Genomic DNA, 15,632 nt, shown 5'->3' on the forward strand with positions numbered 1-15,632 from the left:
CGTGTGTTGCTGAGCCTGCTTCCACGCTAGAACCATCGCTCCGTCGTGTCATCCAAGCACAAGTTTCTGAGGCGCTTCTGAGTTTCGACGACGCGCTTACGCCCACTCAACGCAGTGAAGTTGTTGAACTTCTTGAACGTTTTCGTGCTTCTTTCGACCTCGGCCAACCTTCCTTGGGGCGCACGACAGCAGTTGTTCACCGTATTGACATCGGTCACCATGCTCCGCTGCGCCAACATCCATACCGTGTTTCCGCAGCCGAACGCCGTGTCATCGACGAACACGTAGACGACATGCTGAAACGAGGTGTGATCCAGCCCTCCCACAGTCCTTGGGCGTCTCCGGTCGTGCTGGTGCGGAAAAAGGATGGCTCAATCAGGTGTTGCGTCGATTACCGCCGACTCAACAAGATTACCCGCAAGGATGTTTATCCCCTACCACGCATCGACGACGCCCTGGATTGCCTACAGGGAGCTGAGTTCATCTCTTCACTGGATCTGCGCTCCGGGTACTGGCAAGTGCCGATGGCTGAAGCCGACCGCCCAAAAACGGCTTTTGTAACTCCTGATGGATTATACGAGTTCAATGTAATGCCTTTCGGCCTTTGCAACGCGCCTGCAACTTTCGAGAGAATGATGGACGCTATTCTCAGGGGTCTTAAATGGCACACAAGCCTTTGCTACTTAGACGACATTGTGGTCTTTTCTACCGATTTCGATACGCATCTCGCCCGCCTTGAGCAAGTTCTTGCCTGTCTCACGTCAGCTGGGTTGCAACTCAATTTGAAAAAATGGCATTTTGGTGCCCGTAAGCTTACGATCCTAGGCCACGTCGTCTCCAAAGAGGGAATTCTGCCTGATCCTGCCAAACTTCGCGCCGTTGCTGAGTACCCCAAGCCCACTACTATAAAGGAACTACGGAGCTTTATCGGTTTGTCTTCCTATTTCCGGCGTTTCATTCGTAATTTTGCCTCGATCATCGCTCCCTTGACGCAGCTTCTTAATGGCTCGTCAGATCTGTCGGCTTGGAACTCGGAGTGTGACGAATCATTTATGAGGCTCCGCCGGCTCCTCACGTCCCCTCCAGTACTGCGCCACTTCGACCCCAATGCGCCTACTGAGATACATACGGATGCTAGTGGTGTCGGACTTGGCGCCATTCTCGCCCAATGCAAAGATGGCTTTGACGAGTACGTTGTCGCATATGCCAGCTGCACCCTAACGAAGGCAGAATCCAACTATTCTGTGACGGAAAAAGAATGTTTGGCGATTGTTCGGGCAATCCGCAAATTTCGTACTTATATTTACGGCCGTCAGTTTCACGTTGTCACTGATCACTATGCTGATTATCGTCCTTGAAAGATCCCAGTGGCCGCCTCGCTCGTTGGGCCTTACGGCTGCAAGAGTAATACGTGTCATTTATCGCTCTGGACGCAAACATTCAGATGCCGACGCCCTATCCCGTTCTCCGCTACCTCCTGCCTCAGTTTGCTCCTTACCTCCCACCTGCGATTTGTCAGCTCTTAGCTTCAACGACATGCCGGCCGAGCAGCGTAAAGATCCCTGGATCTCTCTACTGCTGGACTTCCTGTCTCACCGCTCATCTGCGTCTCTCTCACGCGCCGTGCGTCGTCAAGCACACCACTTTGCCATCCGCGACGACCTTTTGTATCGACGGAATTACCTCACCGACGGCCGTCGATGGCTGCTCGTTATCCCCAGTCACTAGCGCTCACACATCTGCGCCGCTTTCCACGATGACCCCCAATGTGGCCACGCCGGCGTCTTCAAAACGTATTCCCGTCTTCGTCTTCGATTCTACTGGCGAGGCATGTACAGATTCGTTCGCCAGTACGTCCGTTCATGTGCAACGTGTCAACGCCGCAAGACCCCTCCTCAGAGTTCTGCAGGTCCCCTGCAACCTTTACCCTGCCCTGCTCGACCATTCGACCGTGTTGGAATTGATCTTTACGGCCCCCTTCCAAGCACTCCGGACGGTAACCGGTGGATCATTGTCGCCGTAGACCACCTCACACGGTACGCCGAAACATCTGCGCTGCCAGCGTCCACCGCGAAAGACGTCGCTTGCTTCCTTCTTCGCCACCTCATTCTGCGACACGGTGCTCCACGTGAATTATTAAGTGACCGTTGGCGCTTCTTTCTCTCCAATGTCATCGCGGCCCTGCTAAAGGAGTGCAACATCGTTCATCGCACCGCTTCCGCCTACCATCCACAAACTAACGGCATGACGGAACGTTTCAATCGTACGCTTGGCGACATGCTTGCCATGTATGTGTCTGGCGATCATTCCAATTGGGACCGGGTTCTTCCTTTTGTCACTTAGGCCTATAACTCTGCCCCGCAAACTACCACCGGCTTCTCTCCTTTCTTTCTTCTATATGGCCGAGAACCTTCCTGCCTCTTGGACACCATTCTCACCAACCGTCCTGACGTTTCTGAAGTGACCCCTGTTTCAGAAGCAGCTGCTTATGCTGAAGAATGTCGCCAACTAGCCCGCTCGTTCACCACCCAAAATCAGTGGCGCCAAAAATCATGCCATGACGCATCCGCTCCCAGTGCCCACTATTCTCCCGGAATGCTTGTTTGGCTTCGGGTCCCGGCTACTTCCCCCGGCCAATCCACTAAGTTTTTGCCCAACTACCACGGTCCCTACCGCGTACTGCAGCAAGCATCACCTGTGAACTATGGCAACGAGCCGCTCGCGCCGTCTTCTGATCGCCGTTGCCGAGGGCGCGAAATAGTTCATGTAGCACGGCTTAAACCGTGTTACGACCCGCCGATGCTGTCTTTTCCTTAGGTCGCCAGGATGGCTTCTTTCTGTGCGGGGGGTGATTGTACGGGAGATAATCGGTACTGGCACGGTAAAGTGTGAAAGAGGAAGTCGACGAACTAGGAGTGCACGCTCGATCGGTGTCCAGCTGAGACTGCTCCGTCTTCTTGTACGTCAGTCAGACGCCCTGTGGACTTGCAAGAACATCCCGTGACATTATATATATATATATATATTGTTACGCAAAAGCTACGGCAAGGACGGAGGAAGAGGAGAACGAAGTGCGCTTGTCTTGGTAGCGGCTCGGTGTCGGCGCGGCCCCTTATCATCAATTCATCTGTAAAATAAACGCACCCCATCGTAACAGTTTGCCGTACTTGCTCAATCCACTCACAACGTAATTCTTGGCCTCGATTTCCTACAACAGTGTGGTGCCACTGTTGACTGCGGTACTGGCGAGCTGTTCCTCTCTTCGCTTGCCGACCAACCTGCTACCTGTTCATGCACTCTCGCAGTCATTGAAGATGCAGTCTTGCCGGCACGTTCCGTATCCAGAGTTCGGGTTGCTGCTTGCGGTGTCGACGCCGATACATTTGATGCAATTGTTGAGCCTGTGCCTTCGATGGTTGTGAAGAAAAGCGTGCTCGTACCTCGATGCGTCCTCTCTGTGGCCTGCGGAACGACTACATTGTGGGTGTCAAATTTAGCCTCCCAGTCTGTTGTGCTACCCAGCGGTATGCGACTCGCCTCTTTTGAAGTGGACACCAGTCTCAGCATAGGCGCTTTAACTGATGACACGTCACATGAATCCCGAGAGCACGGGGCTGGCCCCGGTGTCCCTGAAGACTCGTTGCCTTTTCTCAGAATGATCAACAAGTCACTGTCTTCAGAGAAGCGTCAAGCCCTGGTCAGCGTCCTTAGCAAACATGTGTCATTATTTGATTTCGCGCAGAACGCTAACAAAGTTCGCGTTCCAACTACGCGGGCGCGCCACAGGATTGACACGGGGTCCGCGCATCCCATAAGGCAGAAGCCTTACCGCGTGTCCGCGTCAGAGCGCAAGATCATCGCTGAACAGGTCGACGACATGCTAGCCAAGGGCGTCATCCAAGATTCCTCTAGCCCTTGGGCTACGCCGGTCATCCTCGTGAAAAAGAAAGATGGGTCCTGGAGGTTTTGTGTCGACTACCGGCGTCTCAATTCTGTGACGAAAAAGGACGTGTATCCACTTCCCCGGATCGATGACGTTATTGACTGCCTTCATTCCGCATCCTACTTTTCATCTGTGGACCTCCGATCAGGCTATTGGCAGATACCCATGCATTCAGCTGACAAAGAGAAAACCGCTTTTGTGACCCCAGACGGCTTGTTTGAATTCAACGTCATGCCTTTCGGTTTGTGCAACGCGCCTGCAACATTCGAAAGGTTTATGGACACGGTACTGCGCGGCCTGAAATGGGAGATTTGTTTGTGTTATCTTGACGACGTCGTCATTTTTGGCCGCACCTTTGCAGAACACAACCATCGACTGGACGTTGTTCTGACGTACCTTGAACAAGCTGCCCTTACACTCAATTCAAAAAATGTCACTTTGGCCAACGAGAGGCGCTAGTACTAGGACATCTGGTGGACAAGCACGGGGTACGACCAGACCCACAGAAGGTCGCTGCAGTTAGCGGCTTTAAACAACCGCAGTCACAACGCGAGCTGAGGAGCTTCTTGGGTCTTTGCTCGTACTTCCGACGTTTTGTGCCCAACTTTGCCGATACTGCCTACCCCCTGACTTCATTGCTGCGCAAGGATAACCCTTTCACCTGGACAGCAGATTGCGATTCCTCGTTTCGTCAACTGAAGTTCCTGCTCTCTTCTGGACCCATACTTCGTCATTTTGACCCCTCTGCCACTACAGAATTGCACACCGACGCGAGTGGAATCGGCCTCGGCGCCGTCCTCGTGCAGCGCTTTGGTGACGCCGAGCATGCCATTGCCTACGCCAGCCGTTCGTTGAGCAGGGCCGAACAAAATTACACCGTCACTGAGCAAGAGTGTCTTGCCGTCGTCTTTGCAGTCCAGAAGTTCCGGCCATATCTCTACGGGCGTCGCTTCACAATCGTTACGGACCACCATTCACTATGTTGGTTGGTTGGTCTCCGCGACCCGTCTGGCCGCCTTGCTCGATGGGCGCTACGTTTACAGGAATTTGACTTTGCAGTCCGTTACAAGAGTGGCAGACATCATGCGGACGCTGATTGTCTTTCGAGGCTCCCTCTACCAACAAGTGAATGTGACGCCGACAATTTCGATGAGTTTCTGGCCGCCATCGACGACATTCTTTTTCCTGATCTGGCCACCTTCCGGGAAGAGCAGCGTGACGACCACAGCCTGGATGCCCTCTTCGCCTCAGCTGCTCAGCCAACAGGCAACAATGGCTTTGTCATCCAAAGTGGCCTGCTCTACAAGAAGAATTATGCGGCTGATGGTGCCCGCCTCCTCTTAGTGGTCCCTAAAAATTTAAGAACCCACGTGCTCCGTGCTATGCACGACGACTCGACCGCTGGGCACCTGGGTTTCACCAGAACATACCACCGGATTCAGGGCCGATTCTACTGGACCAGTATGCGACGGGATATAGAGAAGTATGTGGCCAGTTGTAACAAGTGCCAGCAATTCAAGCGCCCTAATACTGCTCCGGTCGGACTCCTTCACCCTGTAGCGCCACCATCATCTCCTTTCGAAATGGTTGGAGTGGATCTTCTCGGCCCATTCCCGCGCTCAACAAACGACAACCGTTGGATTATAGTCTGCGTCGACCATCTGACGCGCTATGCTGAAACCGCAGCGATGCCAACGGCCACGGCTCTTGATGTTTCGAGCTTCCTCCTATCCTCCGTTATACTCCGTCATGGACCCCCTCGTGTTATTGTGAGTGATCGCGGTCGCCAGTTCGTGGCCGACGTAGTCGAAGAGCTGTTGCGTCTCTGTGCTTGCCAGTTTCGCCACGCGACCCCGTATCACCCACAGACAAATGGTCTCGTCGAGCGCACTAACAGAACTTTGACCAACATGCTTTCGATGTACGTGGATTCCAGGCACAAAAATTGGGATGACATCTTGCCTTTTATCACATACGCCTACAACACCGCAAAGCATGAAACTACAGGCTACAGCCCTTTCTATCTTCTTTATGTTAGACCACCCCGCAACTTCCTTGACACCATTCTACCTTTTACTCCTCATGGGGACTCTTCTATTGCCCAGACTCTCCGCCGCGCTGAGGAAGCACGCCGCATAGCTCAACTCCGTACGTTGGCATCCCAGGACCACTCCAAGATCCGCTACGATTCAAGACATAAGAATGTGTCATACGACAAAGGGGACATTGTATGGCTTTGGACACCACTTCGCAAGCGCGGACTGTGCCAGAAGTTTCTGGCTCGTTACACCGGGCCTTTCGTCATCACCGATCGCCTAAGTGATGTAACCTACTCGATTGCTCGGCTCGTGTCCAATGGCTACCGGTCTAAGAAGACGCAGCTTGTTCATGTCGCTCGCCTGAAACGCTGTCATCCACGTGACTCCGAGTGGATGTAACAGTTACTTGCCCAGCGGGCTTCGTCTGTGAAGGGAGGAGTGTTACGCAAAAGCTACGGCAAGGACGGAGGAAGAGGAGAACGAAGTGCGCTTGTCTTGGTAGCGGCTCGGTGTCGGCGCGGCCCCTTATCATCAATTCATCTGTAAAATAAACGCACCCCATCGTAACAGTTTATATATACATATATATATATATATATATATAGTCAGTGCAAAATACAGGAAAACTCTTGAGTGAATGATTTGTAAAACTTGGCGCCTAGGCCGTCTGGCCCTGGCGACTGTCCTGACGGCAACTCCTCTATCGCCCTTTCAATCTCTGGAATACTTATTGGCGTTTCAAGGTTTTCTCTAACGCCGTCTTCCAACCTTGGCATTTCGCTCATGAATTCGCTGTCGAAGCCTAGTCCAGAGGGTGCCCCATTGCCTTACAATTCCCGATAATGCTCAACGAAGGCTCTCTCGATTAAGGCAGCTTCTGACGTCACCTCGTTTTGAAAATGTATCAGCTTAATCTCCTTTCTTGACGCTTGCCGCTTTTCATCGCTCATTGCCCGTTTGTTTGGCATCTCACCCATCCATAACCGTTCGCTCCGAGCATGTATAACTGCAGCTTTGTATCGCTCTGCGTCAATAACTTCCAGCTCATGTCTTACTTTCTTTACATTTTCCGCAACCTGATCATGAACCGTATTTTGTACGCTCAAAAGAAATTCTAGTTGTCTTTGCAGCTCTCTTTGTTTCTGCAGTTCTTCATGCTGGCGGCTGCTTCCTCTTTCAATCGCAATGAACTTAACTTGGGCCTTAAATTCTTCCCATGCAGCCATAAATTTGTCATGCTTGTTTGTCATCAACTCTAATATCTTTTACTTTACTCTGCGCACAAATGGCTCATCATCAAGCAGCTTTTCGTTGAATTTCCACGTGTTCCACTTGAATCGTGTTCTCTTAACCTATTCCCCCATCACGAAGCTCACTAAGCAATGATTCGTGAACGATAGCGGTGTGACGTTATAACTGTTACAAGGGGGAATCTAGTGACACATACACTCTGTCCAGCCTTGCTCGGCTGTTTCCTTGAATGTGTGTGTACTGCGGAATCGTACCATCAGGGAAAATTTGACCCACATCTTCTAAGTTGTGATCGTCAATTAGTGAGCTCAAAAAGAGAGCGCTTTTATCACGAACATGTTCCCCTCTGTTACGATCTTCCGCAGAACACACACAATTAAAATCACCAAGAAATATGATGTAGCGATCACACTTTAGATACTGCTCTATACACTCAAAATACAACGATCGGTCATTCACAATGTTCGGCGCATTAACGCATATGAGCCGCCACGACGCTCCAGAAAAATAAAAATCGACAATGAGCATGCGGCCAGTTTGACATGCAGTTACACGTTCTTCAATTATGCCAGCACTCTTCCGTATGAGCAACGCGCACCCGCCTGATGTACCATTAGCATGGCATACGCACACATTGTAATGCGCCGTGAAAGGCGTCACCATGCGATCGGTCTGCTCTTGAGTTTCGACCTTAGTTTCTTGTAAAGCGACAACATCGAGTTCCTTCTCCATACACAAGCGACTCAGTTGATACTGTCTGCTTCGCGCTCCGAGGCCACGAACATTTAAAGTGGCCACTCTGAATGCTGTCTCTAATTTCACCGCCAATAGTCTGTATAAGCAAGCCGATCGCAAGGTGCCGCTGGAAAACAAATCATCCCAACACTTAGTAAAACACCTTCCAAAAGCAAATGCTCAACGAAAAGTCGCTCTAACCACACGCTTACCTTTACGGTGTACGCGTACGCTAATTCTGAGGTAGCACCCATCTCTTGACGACGCTAGTCCGGGCGCCCCAGTAGGCGCCGGGTCCTAGGCGGGTGGTTCTGCCGCCGTCCGTCTGTCCGGCGGGATGTTCGGTTTCGGGCGAATGGACGCCCGACGACTCGCCTGGGTTTTCTGCGGCGGTTCGCCTTTGGTCTCATTGTCGAAGTCCTCCTCCTGGCTGCTCGTTACGTCCCTTGCTCTCTTCGTAGCCGCACAGCTTGCACTCGCGTCTGCGACGTCCATAATTGCAGTTGCTGGCCCGTGCTCTGCTGTACTCGCCCCGGCAGTGGCGAGTTCTATGGCCGTTTCTTCTTTGCCTTTTCCGTCACTTGTCTGCACTGCAGCTTTCTGCTCAGTAGTTATCACAGTTGCTACCTTCGAGGCTATAGAAGCCTGCTCAGTGAGCATCGCAAATGTGTCGGCCGGCAGAACTTGCGCACGGAAAGACTCATCCACGTCTGCTTCATCCATTAACAGGTCAGCCACGTCCTCCCGAGGCGCCGGTCCCGTTACGGACGCGTAGGTCTTAATACACTCCGTCTCATCATGGCCGTATCGCCGGCAAACGGCACATCTCGGGACGCCACAGTCACGTCGAACATGGCCGGTGCTTCGGCATTTCAGGCAAAGTGGTGCTCTGCCTGGTACAACAACTAAGGTCTGCTCACCAGCGACACGAAGTTGATGAGTCAGGTCTTCCACGGTCATACCCGGCTTCAAAACCAACGACACCGCACGCGTTGACGATGCTTTATCTTGCACTCCGTGGACACGCCATTTCTCCCGGAAGACGTCCGTGACGTTCCCGAACGGTGAAAGGGCGGTGCGTATGTCCTCGTCCGTCAAGTTGTGTAACATCCAATGCAGCTTCAGCCGCACGGCCTGGTTGGCTGGATCAACCACGATGCACCGGTGTTCATTCACCTTTGCTTCCTTGCCGCTTGCAAGCCTTTTCACACCTTCATCACTCTTGAAAGTCACTGCCCAAACGTGGCTCATTTGATACGCCCCTAATGCGATAACATCCGGCAGTAGGCCTAAGCTAGCCAGTGCGTCGCGGAAATGCTCCACCCGATACGGCCTGGCACGCACATCAGCATGTAAAAACAATGTATTTGGAGCAATCCGACCTGTAGGCAGTTGAGGCTGCAAAACTTGATAGTCCGGGTCTTGTGAACCAAAATTCCTGATACCGCGGCCCTGCTGGACCGCTGAAGCCGCTCCTATGGAGCTCATGTTCGACACGTCCGCTCGCTAGCGCGGCAGAAAGCCGAGTCCCGCCACGGAGGCGGCTCTCCTGTGCTCTCCCCCCCACGCACACACTACAGGGAATCGACCAGATTAAATAGAGCAAAAAAACATTCGAAATGGAGGAGCTTCGCCCCCGGGAGGGCTCGAACCTCCAACCTTTCGGTTAACAGCCAAACGCGCTAGCCGATTGCGCCACGGAGGCGACTGTCTTTCCTCTTTTTTTTTATTGCCAGTCTTTGACAACGTACAGAGCCCACACTACTGAACAATAACACAAAAATAACTACAAAACATATTGAAAAACATGAAAGCCACCAGTCCTACATGGACTGGCGTTGTCTAACTAAAATTCTTTTAAAGCTGTCAGAGGTTCTAGCCTCGACAGCTAATCGGGTAAACAATATTGTGTTTTCTTTATTGCAATAAAGCGAGACATACTCTCCCGAAATTAAATAAGTGCAGGCCTAGCGTCTGGGTCGCAATTGTACCCAGCCATCCTTGCCCGCCATAAACAGTGGAGGCCCTGGAGCATTAGTAAATCGTATGGAACTCCGTCCTCATTGTTTATCGCTAGGTACCTTATCCCATGCGGACTCAATGGAAAATCCTTCTTGATTGTCCGTTTCAGGACGTCCCAGAAGTAGACGCATTCCCAGCAATGCAAGAACACATGATCTATGGTTTCAGGTTGCTTGCAGATCAAGCAATGTGAGCCCCATGGTACAAGGAAGCCACGTTCTTCCATGAATGTTTTCACTGACAGTGTTCCTGCGTGTAGCCTAAAAAAGAATGTTTTTACCCCCAGTAGGCACCTCCATTCTTTTCACGCGTTTAAGGACATCCTGTCCTGGTCGTCGACTGTATACTGCTCTGTACAATGGCACTGGGAATACAATATCGCATACATCTCTATATAACGTCTTTCTTTTCACGCCAGATAAATAATCGTAAGAAAAACGCACACACAGAAAGCGCACACTATCAACAACTTCTTTTAGATAGCCGCGAATCGTTCCTGGCATACTATTGGTACTAACAATGAGTGCCGGCAAAGCGGCTCTTAACCTGAGCTGTAATACCGTACGCAAAAATGGATCACGCACATCTCGTAAAAACAAAAATCTATTGACAAGCTGTCGCACAAAAAGATGCGCCAACCCCAGACCCCCACGGAGGCGACTGTCCTGCGCTCTCCCCACCACGCACACACTACTGAAAATCTACCAGAATAAATACATCAAAAAAGCAGTAAAAAGGAGAAGCTTCGCCTCCGGGAGGGCTCGAGCCTCCAACCTTTCGGTTAACAGCCGAACGCGCTACGGCGGTGGCTGTCCTGCTTTTTTTTTTTTCTTTATTGCTGGTTTGCAACACATTTACAGATGTCAAGAAAAACAATGTAAAGAAATTTAAAAGCGCCTGCCACACTTAGGCTGACGCTAGGTATTTAAAAGCACTTGGTAGATGCCAGTTCATCTAATACTGAAATCCATTCATTGTCCTCGTTTCTTGCCTTGTACACCTCTCGCATTAGGACCATGCTCTCTATAAAGTTTTCCTTTGCAGACTGGATTTTAATATGCTCATGACGTACCGCCATTCGTGTCTTCCATAGACTATGAAGACACAATAACATGAACATATCATGAGGCACTCCATTATCATTAGATGTAGGGAGAAAGCGGATTCCGTACGGCGTCACCGGTAGTTCCTTCTTTAATGTACGTTTAAGAACGTCCCACAAGAACACTGCATCGGAGCAGTCCAGAAAAATGTGTTCTATTGTTTCTGGTTTTCTGCATCTTAAACAGTTAACTGACCATGCTAGAAACAGTCCTTTCTCTTCGAGCCATGGCTTAACCGGTAACGTTTCACTGTGAAGTTGAAAGAAAAAGGACTTGGCTGACGAGCGAACGGGCATCCGCTTTACCCTTTTTAACACATTTGCTCCACTTTCTATACAAAATTTGGTCCTATAAATTGGTAAAGCCAGACATATCTCAACAACGTCTTTGTATAGCTTTTTGCGCTTAACACTACTCAAATACTCTAAAGAAAAACGCGCGCACAAAAATTGGTAATCCCATACAACTTCACGCAGAAAGCCCTTGATAATATTTGTTCTCGCTAGTTGAGTTGACACAATATAATTTGGTAAAACATCACTCAGACGTTCTTGAAACACAGTTAACAGAAAAACATTTTTTTGATCGCGCAAAAACAGAAATCGCGAAACCACTTGCCTCAAGAACAAGTGAGCTAGGCCAAGGCCACCTCGCTTAACTGAGGTGAACAAATTGGTACGGCTCGTACGCTCCCACACAGATCCCCAGATAAAGACGGCAAATTCCCGGTGCATTTTTTGTATGCTCGTTATAGATGCGCAGAGGCCCTGTAGCACGAACCAAATCTTAGCGACAAGAAAGAGGTTGCATACTGTTGCTCTCGTGAACATGGAAAGGTCCCTTCCACCAAACTTTTTTAGTTTTTTCCTTCACTTCTGCGCATTGCTCTTTCCAGTAGTCTTTCGTGTCCCTGAAATGCTGTAGCGGTACACCGAGGTACCTCATAGGCGAAGACGTCCAATGTACACTTTCTATTTCAGTGGGAATGTCTTCCCAAGCCCCGTGCAATAGTCTTACTGATTTTCCCCAATTAATAACACTCCCTGACATTTTACAGAAATTTCTTGCCACGTCGACCGCTTTAGTGACGCTGTCTTTATCGCTACAAAACACTGCTACATCATCTGCGTATGCTAGTAGCTTTATTTCACTTGAACCTACCCTATAACCTACGATATCGCTACACGAAAGCACCTTTAAACAGAAAGGCTCCAAGTATAATGCAAAAAGCAACGGCGACAAACAACATCCCTGTCTCACAGAAGATTTGAGCTGTATAGCTTCCGTTAATGTCTTATTAATTATAATCTTAGAAACTATTCGATCATAGCACATTTTAACACCTTCTGTCAACACAGATCCAACATTCACATGTTCAAGTAGAAGAAAAAGGATTTCATGCGCCACCCTATCGAAGGCCTTTTCCAAATCTAACTGTAGTATTGCGACCTTCTCTGAAAAGGCATCGCAACACTCGAGGACCGTTCGTGCCACGTGAATGTTAGTCATAATAAACCGTCCTTTTATTCCACACGTCTTATGTGGTCCTACTAACTTCTGTATGACCGACTGTAGTCACCTCCCGAGAACTTTTGTGTATATTTTGTAGTCCGTATTTGTAAGGCTAATAGGGCGATATGCCCGCACCGAAAGTAAAGTTTGAGGGTCGTCGCTCTTGGGTATTAATACTACATGACTCTCATGAAAGGACGGTGGTAGTACTTGCTTGTCATATGCCTCATTAATTACCTCATGTAAAATTATTGCCATATGCTTTTTAAAAGCCTTATAAAACGCTGCGTCTAATCCGTCAGGGCCTGGCGATTTATCTACCGCTAACTCATTTATGGCGTGTTCTATTTCAGCGACAGTAATTGGCTGCTCGAGATTCAGCCTTACATCGTCATCCAACTTTGGAAGAAGCTTCAAAAACTAATTCTCGAATCCTTCCGCAAGCTCTCGTTCAGTGCCTAACAACTCGCTGTAATGCTCATGAAAAGCTTGCTGGATGTATTCGTTCTCTCGGGCTATTTCATTTCGATATGTGATGGCTCTTATCTCATTTCGTGAGGCGTAGCTCTTTTCGTCCGAAAGCGCTCTTTTTGTCGGACTTTCACCGCACCATAATCTTTCTGCGCGCGCACGTATAACCGCACCTCGATACTTTTATTGATCAACGCTTTCTAACTGAACTTTTACTTCTTTTATTCCCTTCGCAAAGATACCTGGGCAAGAACTTTCCATAGTTTGGTAGAAGTCAAGTTGGCATTGTAACTCTTTTTCTTTTCTTTTTTCCTCCCGGCGTAATGTGCATGATCTTTCCATTGCCATTAACTTCGTTTCCTGCTGGAAACATTCCCATGCTTCCGCAATACTTTTACAGTCCTTCTCTAAAAGGTTCTGAATGTTACGGTTAACTTTCTTAACGAAAGGTTCGTCATCTAGCAGTTTGGAATTAAACTTCCACAACGCCCAGTTAAATTTTGGTTTTCTAGGTCCCAACGCCAACATAACTAAACAGTGGTCGCTGAAACACACAGATTTGACCTCATAGCTGCTACACATTGTAATCAAGTCAGCTGTCATGTATATCCTATCCAACCGTGCGTGGCTGGCTCCTTGAAAATGCGTGTACTTAGGAGTAGCGCCATATCCCATCACATATCCCACATCTACCAAATTGCCTTCGCGTATACTCGTGGCTAAAAATTCCGCGCTGGCGTCGCGAACCGTAGGGCTTAGCACTCGGTCCTCAGCATAGCAAACACAGTTGAAGTCTCCCATGAATAAAATGTTGCTTTGACAATTCAATTGACTTTTAAGGCCTTCAAAGAACACCTTGCGCTCGCATTCTTTGTTAGGTGCTTAAACACATATAGCTCGCCATTCCACCACTCCATTCACAAAGTCGCACACTATTTGACGGCCATTAACATCACACACAACATTTTCAATAACTACGTTCAGTGCACTCCGAATAAAAAGGGCGCACCCACCAGCTTTACCAACCGAATGTGATACACACACATAATACCGTGGCTGAAACGCATCTACCATACGGTCCGTTCCTTCTTCACTTTCGACTTTAGTTTCCTGCACGGCGATAATATCAAGATCAGTTTCCATAAACAGTCTGCTTAGCTGGTACTGTTTTCGTTTAGACCCAAGGCCCCTTACATTAATACTACCCACTCGTATCATGATATCTGTGGGATTCATTATGCCATGAAGAAAAAAAGTACCGACGACAATCTTTGCACACAACTAGCTGCACACTCACGTTTGCAGGCACTGCGCAGGGAAAACCATCCTCTGGGCTGCCGTCGTTGGATGTCATTTCTATGCATTTCCATCGTGCAAATTGCGCCTTGTTGCAGTCGCCCGTTGCCACACCGCCCCAAGCAAGCCCCGCCACCCATCTCCCTCCCCCCACCTACTCCGGCAAAAAATAAGAGTAACACTAGTACACACATTATCACACTATGTCGGCGCCGACGCCGACGGTTTCCTGTCGGGTGGCAGGTTCGGTGCCGGCTTCAAAGTCGGTCGATTGACATTGGTGGTCTTCAAGGGTGGCTCGCTTTGAGCCACCTGGCTTTGAGCCCCTGGTTCGCCGTCATTGCTTTCCTCAAGGGACATCTTCGCTGCCGCACCGCTGGTGTCCATGGGGGTTGCCTTTTCTGTTGGTGTCCTCACTTTTTCTTTACTGCAGTCCTTTGTGGTGACCTTAGTAGCTGCGTCCTTGGCCGCCGTTTCCACGGCTGGCTCTGCTCCTTGTACTTTATCTTCCTTTACGTCTTTGACGATTTTGGTAGATTCGTCAGGCGTAACGACGTCTTTCACCTTTGAGTTTGAGACCACCAGCCGCTTCCTCAGCATCAGCGGCATCCATGACGTGCTCTGCAATGACCTCGTCGATCTTCGCAGGGCCTGCTATGTTCGCATACGTTCGCACACACTTGCTCTCATCGTGCCCAAAGCGCCGGCAAAGGGCACAACGGGGTACGCGGCACTCCCGCCTTATATGTCCTGCGCGGTTGCACCTGAGGCACAACGGAGCCCTTCCAGGGGCCACGAGAAGTGCCATCATACCGCCCACTCAAAACTGATGTGGCAGATCGTCGATGGTGACGCCAGCCTTGAGCTTCAAGGTTACGGTGCGCGTTGTCGACCCTTTGTCCGTGATGCCTTGCACCCGCCAGCGTTGTCTCGCCACGTCAGTGGCTTTTCCATAAGGGGCGAGAGCCGCATGGACGTCTTCGTCCGGGACATGGTGAAGGAACCAGAACACCTTCACGCGTACAGATAGAATCACACTTGTCTAGAGCAGTCGAGCGGCCGGCTGCGGGCTGCAACAGCGCCGCGTACCGGCAGTCGCTGGGTTCGAGATATGTTGGATGCAAGCGCCAAAAGCCTGCACGCGGCATGTGCACTTGCGGCCTATCTGCGATTTCAGCCTGTAAATTTGATAAGAGATAGTCAGTTATCTTACTTTTTTTTCTTCTCCTTTTTTTTGCTTGCTGTCGCTTGTGGAACGAC

At 49.9% G+C, this 15,632-nt stretch overlaps 1 protein-coding gene and 1 non-coding gene across 2 annotated transcripts in view; both read right to left on the reverse strand.

The window, feature by feature from the left end:
• LOC125942841 (uncharacterized) overlaps positions 1–15,632 on the reverse strand; it is a 178,908-nt gene that overhangs the window by 102,534 nt on the left and 60,742 nt on the right. The window lies entirely within an intron of this gene.
• On the reverse strand, positions 9,600–9,673 carry Trnan-guu (transfer RNA asparagine (anticodon GUU)). The gene has a single exon. It is a non-coding gene; the product is annotated as a tRNA-Asn (tRNA).

This window comes from Dermacentor silvarum, chromosome 1, assembly GCF_013339745.2.
Source record: "Dermacentor silvarum isolate Dsil-2018 chromosome 1, BIME_Dsil_1.4, whole genome shotgun sequence".
Taxonomy (NCBI): Eukaryota; Metazoa; Arthropoda; class Arachnida; order Ixodida; family Ixodidae; genus Dermacentor; species Dermacentor silvarum.